Source organism: Dermacentor albipictus, chromosome 5 (genome assembly GCF_038994185.2).
Source record: "Dermacentor albipictus isolate Rhodes 1998 colony chromosome 5, USDA_Dalb.pri_finalv2, whole genome shotgun sequence".
Classification (NCBI taxonomy): domain Eukaryota; kingdom Metazoa; phylum Arthropoda; class Arachnida; order Ixodida; family Ixodidae; genus Dermacentor; species Dermacentor albipictus.
In genome coordinates, this window is record NC_091825.1 from 120462278 (window position 1) to 120474834 (window position 12557).

At 46.7% G+C, this 12557-nt stretch overlaps 1 protein-coding gene across 2 annotated transcripts in view; it reads right to left on the minus strand.

Annotated features, from left to right (window-relative positions):
• The window catches only part of LOC135911606 (leucine-rich repeat-containing protein 24-like), a 58610-nt gene that overhangs the window by 16263 nt on the left and 29790 nt on the right, over positions 1-12557 (minus strand). The gene's annotated exons all lie outside the window — the stretch shown is intronic.

Genomic DNA, 12557 nt, shown 5'->3' on the forward strand with positions numbered 1-12557 from the left:
GCTCTGACTGCAATGCGCATTAACTTCTGACTATCTCTCCTTCTCCTAATATTTTCCTCTCGTGTTCCATTCCTTTGTGTAGGGTAGTCAACCAGACACGGTCTTGCTTAACCTCCCTGCACTTTATTTATCATTTTGCTTTTCTCTCTCTGGAGGTATGTTGGCGGATGGTGCGGCATGCATTACGAGGTGCGAGGTGCAATACGAAGTACGGTATTTTATTCCACAAAAAGTTTTTCGCAAAGTAAGCAGCAGGGCGGAGAAGGTGACAATCAATAAGGTGAAAGATAGAGAAAGGAAAGGCACGAAGGGTATATCGCAATTTTATCGGAACAAAATAAACCCCAGGGGGCGCAAACATATAAGTTAGGGTGCAATATTCAACTCCAGTTTTCGAGTGTTCTCGGACCCCGCAGTGGGGTATGATACGAAGTTATTAATTCAGCAGAGCTGTAAGCGAGGCCTTGATGGGGAGAAGGAAAGAAGGAGATAAGGCACGCCACGACCGATATTGAACTCGTAGGCGCCGCTTTAGAAGCTCTGCGATTACCCGCCGTGGTTGCTCAGTGGCTATGGTGATGGGCTGCTGAGCACGAGGTCGCGGGATCGAATCCCGGCCACGGCGGCCGCATTTCAATGGGGCCGAAATGCGAAAACACCCGTGTGCTTAGATTTAGGTGCACGTTAAAGAAGCCCAGGTGGTCAAAATTTCCGGAGTCCTCCTCTACGGCGTGCCTCATAATCAGAAAGTGGTTTTGGCACGTAAAACCCCATAATTTATAGAAGCTCTGGGATTAGTATTCACCCACAGCGCGATTAAAGCACCGCGTGCGTCGACTGCGGGATACGTTCGCTCTGATTGGGCGCAAGCAGGGTGCAGGCTCTACGCCGTCGAGGGGCGCAATTTCGTCACGCAACAATTGCCGCCATCAATTAATACTACGTGCATTTCATTGTCTTTAAACACTGCGCACCCTGTACTTTACGCGTCCTGCGTACTAAGCATCACGTACTTTACGGGACGCATGAGACACCGTGCACGTCTCCGTAGCGCGATGCTATTCTCGGCCGTCAAATTCGGCCACATTTCAGGGTGAGAATTCGTCGGGCTTTGGGAATTGAGAGGGGAGAATTCGCCGCCTTGATTTTCTCAGCTGTCTGAAGGGGGCTGCTACGGCCTCTCTCATTGGCTCAAAACGCCAAGATGGCGGAATTCCAACCGCCAGCGACACCATATAGCGCTCCTGGCAGGTAATTGCCGATTTTACAGAGTTGGGGAGAGGAACATGATCTTGGCTTATAGCTCGAAATGAACACGGACACAGAAAGGAGCAGACAGGACGAGCGTCCTGTCTGCTCCTTTTTGTGTCCGTGTTCATTCCGCGCTATAAGCCAAGATCACGTTACCGTACCAACTCGCACAACTGTCTATCCTTTTGAGGAGTGGAAGTACAATAAAAGTTGATGGTGCTGGTCGTGGAGTGCTAAAACACGGTCAGAACTACGCCCTATAGGTACATAACTATTTAAAGACCTATGTGTCTATGTTGTAGAACACTACATATACGCTGTGTCAAAATAGAGCGGCAGATACGTCAGTGGTCGCTTCCTGCAGCTGCAGTGGAGCCGTCACCGGGGTCTGCAATGTGGCCGCCAGCTATTTGCGCAGCCCGCCAAATAAGCGCACTGTGAGGTGCCACAACCCCGATCATCAGCATCGCCAAGGTATCTCCTCACTGTCCTTCTATTTTACTAGGAATTATCTTTTCGGACGACTTAATAACGGGCCTGGTTGTAAAACGTTTACGACTGACCAGTAGCCGTTTTCAGTTGCATAATGTGACAGCGGGAAAGACTAAATAACGCAAATTTAGACTAGGGCAAGAACATGCAGAACCCAAGGTCAGGACACTACACCACTTCGAACAAAGTAGCTCCAAGGGCAGTGTACCCACCAGCACACAAATCGCTTAACAAGCGACAAGAAGTAGCTTGGAGACGACTACAGACGAACACCTACCCCAAACCCGCAGCCTATCACTACTACTACCCGGACCAATACTCTAATACTTCCAACCATTGTAAGAAAAAAGCGGATCTATTCCATATTATGTGGTCGTGCCCTGCGGAAAATCACACAAATCACGAAATAAGTAATACTGAGCAGTGAGAGGTCGTGTTGCTCAGCTGCGACCCTGACCTGCAGGCCAAGGTCATCAAGAGAGCTGAAGAAGCCGCCCGGGGCCCAGGGGCTCGTGGCTGCCTAACAACAAGGTCATCCGTCAATGCCTTGTTTTCACATGTCTTGTTTTACTCACTCACTCCAACACATTAGCTTTTATAAACCTACGAACACTGCAAAAGAAGCTGAAGGTGTCCAAGTCAGCGCCGACACACTTAAAACGAAGCTGCCGACAACCACCACTGGGATTCGAACTTTCCTCCTTTCGCCAACTTGCTCCCGGGAGCTGCGGACGCGCTAGCCACTTGGCTATAGCGCTACACTCACGCCTGGTAATTTGCGCAAGGTTTTGGGCGTCCCACAGACTCCGAGAATGGTGCTGTCCCTGCGCGTATTTCGGAGGCAACGTGTGCATCGCAATGAAGTTATTGAGTACGATTGTCACCGGCCATCTTCGATTTGTCGTTCCGGGCTGTCCAGGGGCGGCTTGCGCGAACATTTAACAACGAAAATAAAAAAAGAATTTAGGAACGCCTTCTTAAATGTTCCACAGACAACGCCTACATCCGCACAACAACGCGTGCTTAATAAATTCGTTGTAATTTTCGGTATTAGATGTTCGTGCAAGCCGCCCCAGGACTGCAGCTCGAGACGCTGCACACGCAACGCTCATTGGCTGAAGCCCAACCATTGTGACAGCCTGCCGCTGTTGTACTGAACGAGGTACCAGAGGAATTTCTGAAGTGCGGTAATGTTCTTAATGTGTCACGTGACGGCCTTCGGGTCGTACGCCTGGCGGACGCGAGAGTATATCGCGATGCTCCAAACCTCGCGCGGCTTCTGTACCACCGTATGAAGGCAGCGCTCACGCAGATTACCAATGCCGATAGTTGCATTGCCAGTGTAAACAGGATGTAACGCCTCAAATCAAGTAAAGAATGCAGGCAAAAAGCTAAAGCTCAGTCGGAATGCATCTTGGAAAACAGACAGCGTGCCGGGGGAAATCACCCACGGCTCTGATCACTCTGGAATCCAAAGACCTGTTGAAGTGGCCTTCTATCAGCCACTTCCTTGGCAGAGCCTTTCTCCGCAGCTTGTCGCTTCTTTTTCCTTTATTTTTCTTTTTTTTAGCATTTGCTTGACGCTTCTTATCAGGCAGCGCCTTCTATATCTCGAAGGAATGCTATTACCCCAAGGTTCGTGCCAAGGTTCTCGCTGCGTGTGTAGAAGCGGGAATACAGAAGCGCTCTCGTAACTTCGTCCGCAAGGTAAAGTGACGAAAAATACGCAATCAAAGCAACAGAGAATTGCATTCACTGAAGCATCCGACCAGTGAACCACTCTCATACGAATGATATATTAGGCCGCCTATAGATTGCCTGTGCGTTGTTTGGAGAAAAGCGGAAGAGCTCAAAACAAATTCAGCGAAAAACAAATGCGAAGTTTTAGAACAGGAGCACGAGGAAAGCATATAAGTAATGAATGAGACCTTAAAAATAACATCGAATGAAATGTGGAGTACATCATACCAAGACAGAAAACAGGCCATCTGTTAGAAGTAACCAAAAAACCTAAATGTCCGCTTCAGGCGCCAGTTAACTCTGCCCACTGAAAATTTAATTTAACCACATTTCTTACATCTTCAGAATCAGTAAAAGCGTGCGCGCAGATGTAAAACAGATCTTAAGAATTTTTAATTCTTAATATTGTCGTCTCGTGCACCGTGTAATCTCGCGCAATGTTTTAAGGAAGAAAGGAAGGAAGGAAAAAGTGGAGAAGGAAAGGCAGGGAGGTTAACCAGTTTAGCTTAACCGGTTTGCTACCCTACACATGGCAGAGGGATGGGGGCGATGAAAGATGGGAAAGGGGGAGAGAAAGAGAGAGCACATAGCACAGCACACACACATCGTCCGTTAGAGTCCATCAATCCGGCAATGTTTTAAAGTTTACGTGCTACACATGGGGCACAACTTTAATGCGCTCGGAATGCTCACGCAAAACGCCGTTCACAAGATGCGCCGAGAAACGCAAAAACGGCAGCCGTTCACGCGAATGCGCCAGTCGAGACACCGACGTACTCGGGTCACGAGGACGAAGGCTGTGTTCGACATTTGACGAAGGAAGAATGGCGAGGTGAGTTTGCGAAGAGAGCAAGCAGTACGACGCGAAAGAAAGTGGTAGGGTTGACTGTCATTTATCGGTTTAGCTCGTATATGCCTTTGGCCTAGAGAGCACGTGCTCTGACGCGAGAGAGCACGTGGTCTATCACACACGTGCTCTCTTGCGCGCCTGCTCTGTTACACAGTTAAAAAAAATACAGTAGATGAAGGGAAATTTCTTGGCAGCTGTATTTCCAAGCATTTGAGCGTGAAAGTGACGGCAGGTGGCACCATTTTGTAAGGCGTACATCACGACATACTGCACATGGTACCCAATCGAATCATGCTTTTATCACGAACAATTTCTTTACTTGTTTTCTTTACTATGGCTCTCATTTTCTCCTTGGTCATGGCGATAGAAACGTCTCGTTTCAACGACGCCAGTAACTTGTCAAAAATAATAAAAACATGATCGTTGAAGTGGAGGTTGGTTTTTTTACGATGTAGGTAACACAGTTGCTTAAGTCTGGGAGAGTTTTATTAATTTTTTTTTTTATGGCCCGGATATCGTGATCGTCAAGTCGGGCGACCAGTTTCTCAGAACTACGTGACTGTACACGCAATTTTCCTCATTTGCAGCACACCCGAAACTTCGATAAATGCCAAAATAATTAATCCGTAAGAAAGGATACGGTTAAAGAACTCCAGAATTACAAGCAGCTTTCTCTCGCCATTTTACATAATGTTCGCAAACGTAACTTTCGAATGTTTGATTGTTCCTTTCTTCTTTTCTGATATTCCTTAACTGAGTGGGAACCCGCCGTTGTTGCTCAGTGGCTATGGTATTGGGCTGCTGAGCACGAGGTCGCGGGATCGAATCCCGGCCACGGCGGGCGCATTTCGATGGGGGCGAAAACACCCGTGTACTTAGATTTGGGTGCACGTTAAAGAACCCCAGGTGGTCGAAATTTCCTGAGTCCTCCACTACGGCGTGCCTCATAATCAAAAAGTGGTTTTGGCACGTAAAACCCCATAATTAAATTAATTAATTAACTCAGTGGGAATTTATTGCTTTGATAATTTTATGATAACTAACTGCTCGTCAGCGCGTTTTCCCAGACTGTTTTTATAACAAGCAGCTACATTTAAAAATACCCGCCGTGGTTGCTCAGTGGCTATGGTGTTGGGCTGCTGGGCACGAGGTCGCGGGATCGAATCCCGGCCACGGCTGCCGCATTTCGATGGGGGCTAAATGCGAAAACACCCGTGTAGTTAGATTTAGGTGCACGTTAAAGAACCCCAAGTGGTCAAAATTTCCAGAGCACTCCACTACCGCGCGCCTCATGATCAAAAGTGGTTTTGGCACGTGAAACCCCATAATTAAATTAATTAATTAACTCAGCGGGAATTTATTGCTTTGATAATTTTATGATAACCAACTGCTCGTCAGCGCGTTTTCCCAGACTATTTTTATAACAAGCAGCTACATTTAAAAATACCCGCCGTGGTTGCTCAGTGGCTATGGTGTTGGACTGCTGAGCAAGAGGTCGCGGGATCGAATCCCGGCCACGGCGGCCGCATTTCGATGGGGGCGAAATGCGAAAACACCCATGTGCTTAGATTTAGGTGCACGTTAAAGAACCCCAAGTGGTCGAAATTTCCGGAGTCCTCCACTACCGCGCGCCTCATGATCAGAAAGTGGTTTTGTCACGTAAAACCCCATAATTAAATTAATGATTAGCTCAGTGGGAATTTATTGCTTTGATAATTTTATGATAACCAGCTATTCGTTGTCGCATTTTTCCCGGACTTTCGTGTAACAAACAGTTACATTTAAAAAATCCCGTGCTGCGCACGACCTTGCGACAAAGGCGCGAAGGGCATGCGCATTTCTGTTGCACAACGACCGTATACAACGTGGCGAGTTAGCTCGATTTTCGCGTGACATAACGAGTACAGATAGAAGCGTTATCGCTCCACATGTGTAAAGGGTTCCCGGCCACACAGGCCGAGCAAAGCCGTGGCATTGTGTGCCGACCCTGTGCGATGTGGCAAGTTCGAGAGACAGCGTGCCAAAAACAATGAATCCTCGTCCGGAACCGAGGACAACTACGAACCAGCATGCCGTTCGTAGCCAGCGTCCAAGGCCTGTGTCCTTATGACGTTGGGAGCATCGTCCTTTCTCTTTTAAATAAACAAAATATTGGCAGCTCGACGCAGGCTGTTAAGAGAGAGAGAGAGGCAAGAAAGGACAGGAAGGTTAACCGGGAGGACGTGCGGTCCATACTCTGAGCGGAGGAGAGGGGATGGGAAATGAAAAGAAAGAACGCTAATGCAAAAGGACAGAGAGAGAGAGAGAGAGAGAGAGAGAGAGAGAGAGAGAGAGAGAGAGAGAGAGAGAGAGAGAGAGAGTGAAGGGACGGGGGGTTGGGAAATGAAAGGAAAGAAGGCTAATGCAAAAGGAGAGAGAGAGAGAGAGAGAGAGAGAGAGAGAGAGAGAGTGAGTGAGTGCTGCCACGTGGGCGGATGACCAAAACTGTGAAACTAGACAGAAGAACGCAAACGCACCGGAAGAATCCAGAGCTAGTGGCAGCAGAATGCGCTAAACGAAAGCGGAAGTAAGGCGGTATTTAACTCTAGATAAAAAGGCATTCTGGTGCAAGAACCATAGCGCGCCGGCTGCGTATTTCTGTATGCGATAGATGTATCCCATTATTAAAGATAAAGGGTTCGAAAGAAAAACGATAATCTTCTCTTACGAAGCTTCACTTAGCCGCGGGAAACGTCAAACATTGTTGTGATAATCGATTAACTGATTACTATTTAACACGTTTCACTAATTAACATTTAAGCTAATAACCTTAGCGCGCACGTTATATTTACAAAATGTGGAGTCAACCAGTACTCAAAGCATGGCCTCTTGATAGGAACTCAGAGCCTTGCAGCAGTTTCGAGAGACACTTAAATATCTTAAAATCTGCAGCGAAGGCCGTACTGCATCTGAGGCCTGGTCGTCACAGAAGACACAATGTACATTCTTCTATCGTTGAATTCCCGGAAGTAAATGACAATACCATGCATTGCACTGTCGTTGCTTAACATTGTTCATTGTGTTTGATGCACGTACATCTTCTGAAGTTCAGTTTCTGATCAGGAAAAAGGGGGGGTAAGTAAATTTATTATAGAGAGGGATCATTTTTTAGTTTTATAGAATTTTTAAATATAGTCTGCTGCAGATAACATAATTCTTCTAGCTCTTGAGCTGGATTATTCAGACAGGCGGACAATACTTGCATGAGCACACAAACACACATTTAACTAATTAACCAAAATTCACTAATTATCTTCTTTATTAGTTACTTTCCGGCGCGCATTGTGATTTAGGAATGGTAGCCGCAGAGTTTGCGAGGCATATCCACTTGAAATGAGTTTATAGAATGACGCCAGTTAGGAGATATGCGCCACCAAAATTGCCGTAAAAATGCACTGTTGTTCCACTTAAGTTTTTAACAAAACGCTCGCTCATGCATTGAAGCACAAAAATAACTGGTACGCCCATGCACTTCGTCCCACACTTTGGGAAACAACGTCTCGAAACTGGTGTCAGCCTGGAAATTAATTTCAATTGGGTACGTCTTGCAAGCTAACCGGCTACAACTCGTCAATTGCGATATGTGCCGTAAAGTAATTAATTGGGAAGCCAATTAGTTAATTTCTGTTAACTAGCTGAATATGTGTTTCGATTCCTCGTGCTAGTAAAGCCCGCCTCTTCGGTAACCCAGCTCAAGGACAAGAATTATGCCATCTGCCACAGGCAATTTTTAAGAATTCCATAAAACTTGAAATTGATCAACCTTCATAACTATTTTTTTAAAATTCAATATCTCTGCTTTGCCCTCAGTGCATGGCTGATAACTCACGATGATGATGTGCAGAGCTAACAAAGGCAAAGACAAAAGAACGCTCACATAGTACCAATCTATACAACATTACCGTTACATTTCAGTCATGCGCTCTCTGCAAGATAAAAGGCAGCAACGCTATTCAGTTCTGATAAGTAAGTGGACTAAGAACTGCGTTATCTGCGTTACCAAGTCAATACCCGCAAGGCTATAAAAAAATAATCCTTTACTGTATTTTATTGAGGTACGTCACAAAATATCTGCCGTTGAGACCAAGATTGTGCGCTTGGTCAACGCTCTGCTGTTACTGGGAATCCGTCTGTGGGAAAATTTACAAGGTGCACCAAGATGAGAGGGAATTATCTTTTTTTTTTAACGCGGGAGGAACCGTTGTCGAAATTGAGCGAAGGTTAAATGTCATCTACGATGCCACTACGCATTGTGCTGCGTGTTCGCCGTGCTTCACGAGATTCATTATACCAGAATTGATTCAAATTCCAGAATTCATTTCCTTGTCTCCACATGCTACATTTCTTTCATCCCACCCTGTACCCTTCCTATTGCCCCCACTGTGGGGCCAAACCCACGGTGTATCACTCCATACGGGAATGCCCTAACCCTTCAGGTGTTCCTCCTATACCCAACCCTACCCTTTCCTCTTGGGAGTCTGCGCTGCTCAGCACAAGCCAGCAGGAACAGCGACGGCTGATCCAGCGGGCTCGCGAAGTCGCGCATGGCAATGGAGCCCTGGACTGAGGGCCCCACTCGTCGAGGAAATTTTCTACTCGCTTTATGAAACAAATGTTCATTCTCTCTCTCTCTCCAGATTCAAACCATTAAACCAGATTCAAAAGATTAATTAGACCCTGCAGAATATTAAGGAACATAAGCGTGTGTGTGTGTGTGTGTGTGTGTGTGTGTGTGTGTGTGTGTGTGTGTGTGTGTGTGTGTGTGTGTGTGTGTGTGTGTGTGTGCGCGCGCGTGGGTGCGTGCGTGCGTGCGTGCGTGTGTGTGTGTGTGTGTGAGTGTGTGTGTGTGTGTGTGTGTGTGTGTGTGTGTGTGTGTGTGTGTGTGTGTGTGTGTGTGTGTGTGTGTGTGTGTGTGCGTGTGTTTGCGCGTATGTATGTGTATGTGTCGGGGGGGGGGGCGTCGGCACGCGCCTGGTGGTGCACGGGCGTAAACAGTATGCATCGAGCATTGAAAACACTTCAGACTGTACCGCGGCCTTTCTTAAGGGCGCGTTCGCTTCGTACGCAGATCATCCGTGACGGCCTTACAGCGATAAGGTATGCGCAAGCGCTGCGCGTATAAGCACGACAGCCATTGACACGCGTCGGAGATTACACGCACATTGTGCCGCCGCGCGGGCTTCTCGTAGAAGCGAGAGAAAAAGAAAGAAAGGGAAGAGCGTGGCCGTTAATACGACGCTACAGATTTGACACGACGTTCTTGATTTGTCATTCTTCTTCGTTCAATGAAGATTTTTACGCCCTCCGTGGAAGAAATACTGACAAGAGTCAGAGCTCCCTAAACAATTTACTGTAGCCCTTGAGTATAGATGATCGTTGGTGCACTAGTTGACACGTTATCTTATAGAAGAAACGACAAAAACGAGAATCACGCGTATGGCTAGACAACGCATCCCTGTTATTCTGTTTATATGGTGTTACTAGTCGTCCTGTGTTGCTTAATTTCTTTCGAGATGAAATATAGTAGCTGTTTCTATAAAGCAGTTTCGGTTTACCTTCCCAGCAGCTGGACGTGTCACGACGTCATGATACGGGAGAAAGCGTGCACAGCATACTTGCTTATTTTTTTTATATAAGCGACGTCATCATACCTACCCTACTGCTACACGACGTCAGTAAAATTTGCTGCGTGTCGCGTCGTCATGATACTGCCGATAACGCCGCCAAATCCTGCATTTACAGGTCGACCTCAGCATTACCAAATCTTATAGTAGTATACGGTCGTGTGGTCACCGAATGCACGAGCTATACATACATATATATATATATATATATATATTCACAGGGAGTGGCAGAGAGGGAGGTCGCGTGAGGATCACGTCAGCTCGACGTTTTTGGCGCGGGAGATTCAAATTGAGGAGCAACAAAGAGACCTTCGATGGCAATTTTCGACGCAGCAAAGTGAGATTATGACGGCGAATAGAAAGACGGCGATAGGCTTCCAGGTGAGCCGTCCTTTGGCCTTAATCGGCTTAATGTTTTCCCTTAGTGGTCCCCTTCGATTAGCATGCTTCTCCCCTCTCCTCAATTCTAGACTTCTACATCTCATCAGCTTCACGTTACGCGTACTCGAGTATAGACGGGACGGGATGGCTTCGTCTACCCTTTAAAAATTGCATCCTTACTATAAAAAAGCCTAAATTTACCCGCCATGTCACGTGTAAAAATTAGTATCAGGTCCACTCGGACATTTCATATTTATTTTTATCCTTTTTTTTTCTCCCACTCTTTTCTGGAATCTTTTAATCCCATTCCCCATCCCTATACAGAGTAGCATGCCAGCGGTTATATACGCGCCGGCAAAATTCTCTGTTCTTCTAATAAAGAGCCCTCCCTCTCTTCGTCCACCCAACCGTGCATATGACGTTAACGCTAGTCAGCGCGGAAGGCCAGTGTCTATGGTCAGTGTATATGACACAGCGGTGCGGAGCACGAGGACGCGGGTTCGACACCTGTCGCGGCGCGCCCGCATTCCGATGGATCGAGGCGGCATGCAAAAAAAAAAAAAACGAGGGAAGGAAGAAAAACGCTCAAGTATGCGGTGCTTTGGGTGCAAGTTAAAGAACCGCGGTTTGTCAAATTTGACCAGCAGTCACTCCCTACGGCGTCCCTCGTGACCCATTGTGGACTAAAGAATACATTGTTGCGCCAAAAAAAGGAAAATAAACACTTGGGAAGGAAGAGTACGAAACGACAGATTGAGCGCTGAAATCTGTCGTACTCTTCCTCCCCAAGTCTTTATTTTCCTTTTTTGACGCAACAATGTACAACGTTTTTTTTTTTCTTTTAGTACAAAGTTTTTATTTGGGCAACATAAATACAAGGTTTGCCCGCAAGGTAAGGCAAAAGGAGGGCGTAATCCTCCTGACTAACGCCTTTACCTCGCTGGAGCAGCAGAAGTAGCAGTCAACTGATAACAAAGTGCAACTAATATGACACAAAACTTCAAAACTATTTACAGCAAAATTTTAAACACAATGAAAAGTGTAAACCGTTTGCCAAATAGCAAGTAACTGAATAAATACAGCACAGGAAAAATAAGAACATTCTGTTATTAACAGAAATTATACATTCAGAATAGAGCACGAATAACATTACTATTGATATTAAACAAAGAAACTTTATTAACATTCGCTAAACACACAGTGATCCGAAAATATTATGTTTCGTATTGCATGTTTAAATTTGTGAATTGTTCTAGAATTTATAGCTTCGTCAACAATGTTAGGGTACATATTACATAAAGAAATGGTTTCATATTCGATCGTTTGCGTGCCATATTCTTTAGATCCCAACCAACTCGCCCAGCAACAAGTTCTACCCATTGCGAAATTTCGCGACGTTATAATCCCCACGATGCGAATTAACGTATAGGCCAGTGCGCGCGTGCGCGCACGCTGTTCTTGTTTTGGGCGTTGTTTTCCCGCGACCCCGACCCGGAGAAACTGCTCGCGACCGACGCGTGCCCCGCACAGCCCGTGCACGCACTCGACTCGAAGCCGGTCGACACCGCGGCCTGTTGCCGGCCGACAGCACTTTCTGGAGTGCGAGTGACCAAGTGTCGCGCGTTGCGAGCCTATCAGCTGCTGCCGCTGCCGCCGCGACCAGACCGGCCGTGCGACTCAGCTTATATTGGTTCTGTGTGGCGAACACACGAGCGGTGTACAACGGCCGCGCAGCCAAGACAAAGCCGCCAACGCTATATAAACCTTCGGGCGATACAACGCGAAGAATACACATTACGTATATACGCATTCCACGTATTACGTGGAATGGCCGACAGCCCTACTTGCGACACCTGCGGCTGCGAGGAGACGATTGAGCACCTCCTTTGTGACTGTCCCAGCTACAAAGTGCCAAGAACAGTGCTCGTGACCGCGCTCGAAAAACTGTTTAATCGCCCCTTTACAGAGGAGAAAGCTCTAGGACACTGGTCCAGACGGGCTTCGGCACTCAAGGCCTTAAGGGCTTTGCTGAAGTTTTTAAGGACATGCAAATTGTGCGATCGCCTTTGAGTGTTGTACCGCGTAGTGTCGCGTTACTGCGTGAATTTCCTTATTTTTTTTCTCCTATTCTTCTTCTTTCTCCTTTTATTCCCTTTACCCCTTTCCCCAGCACAGGGTAG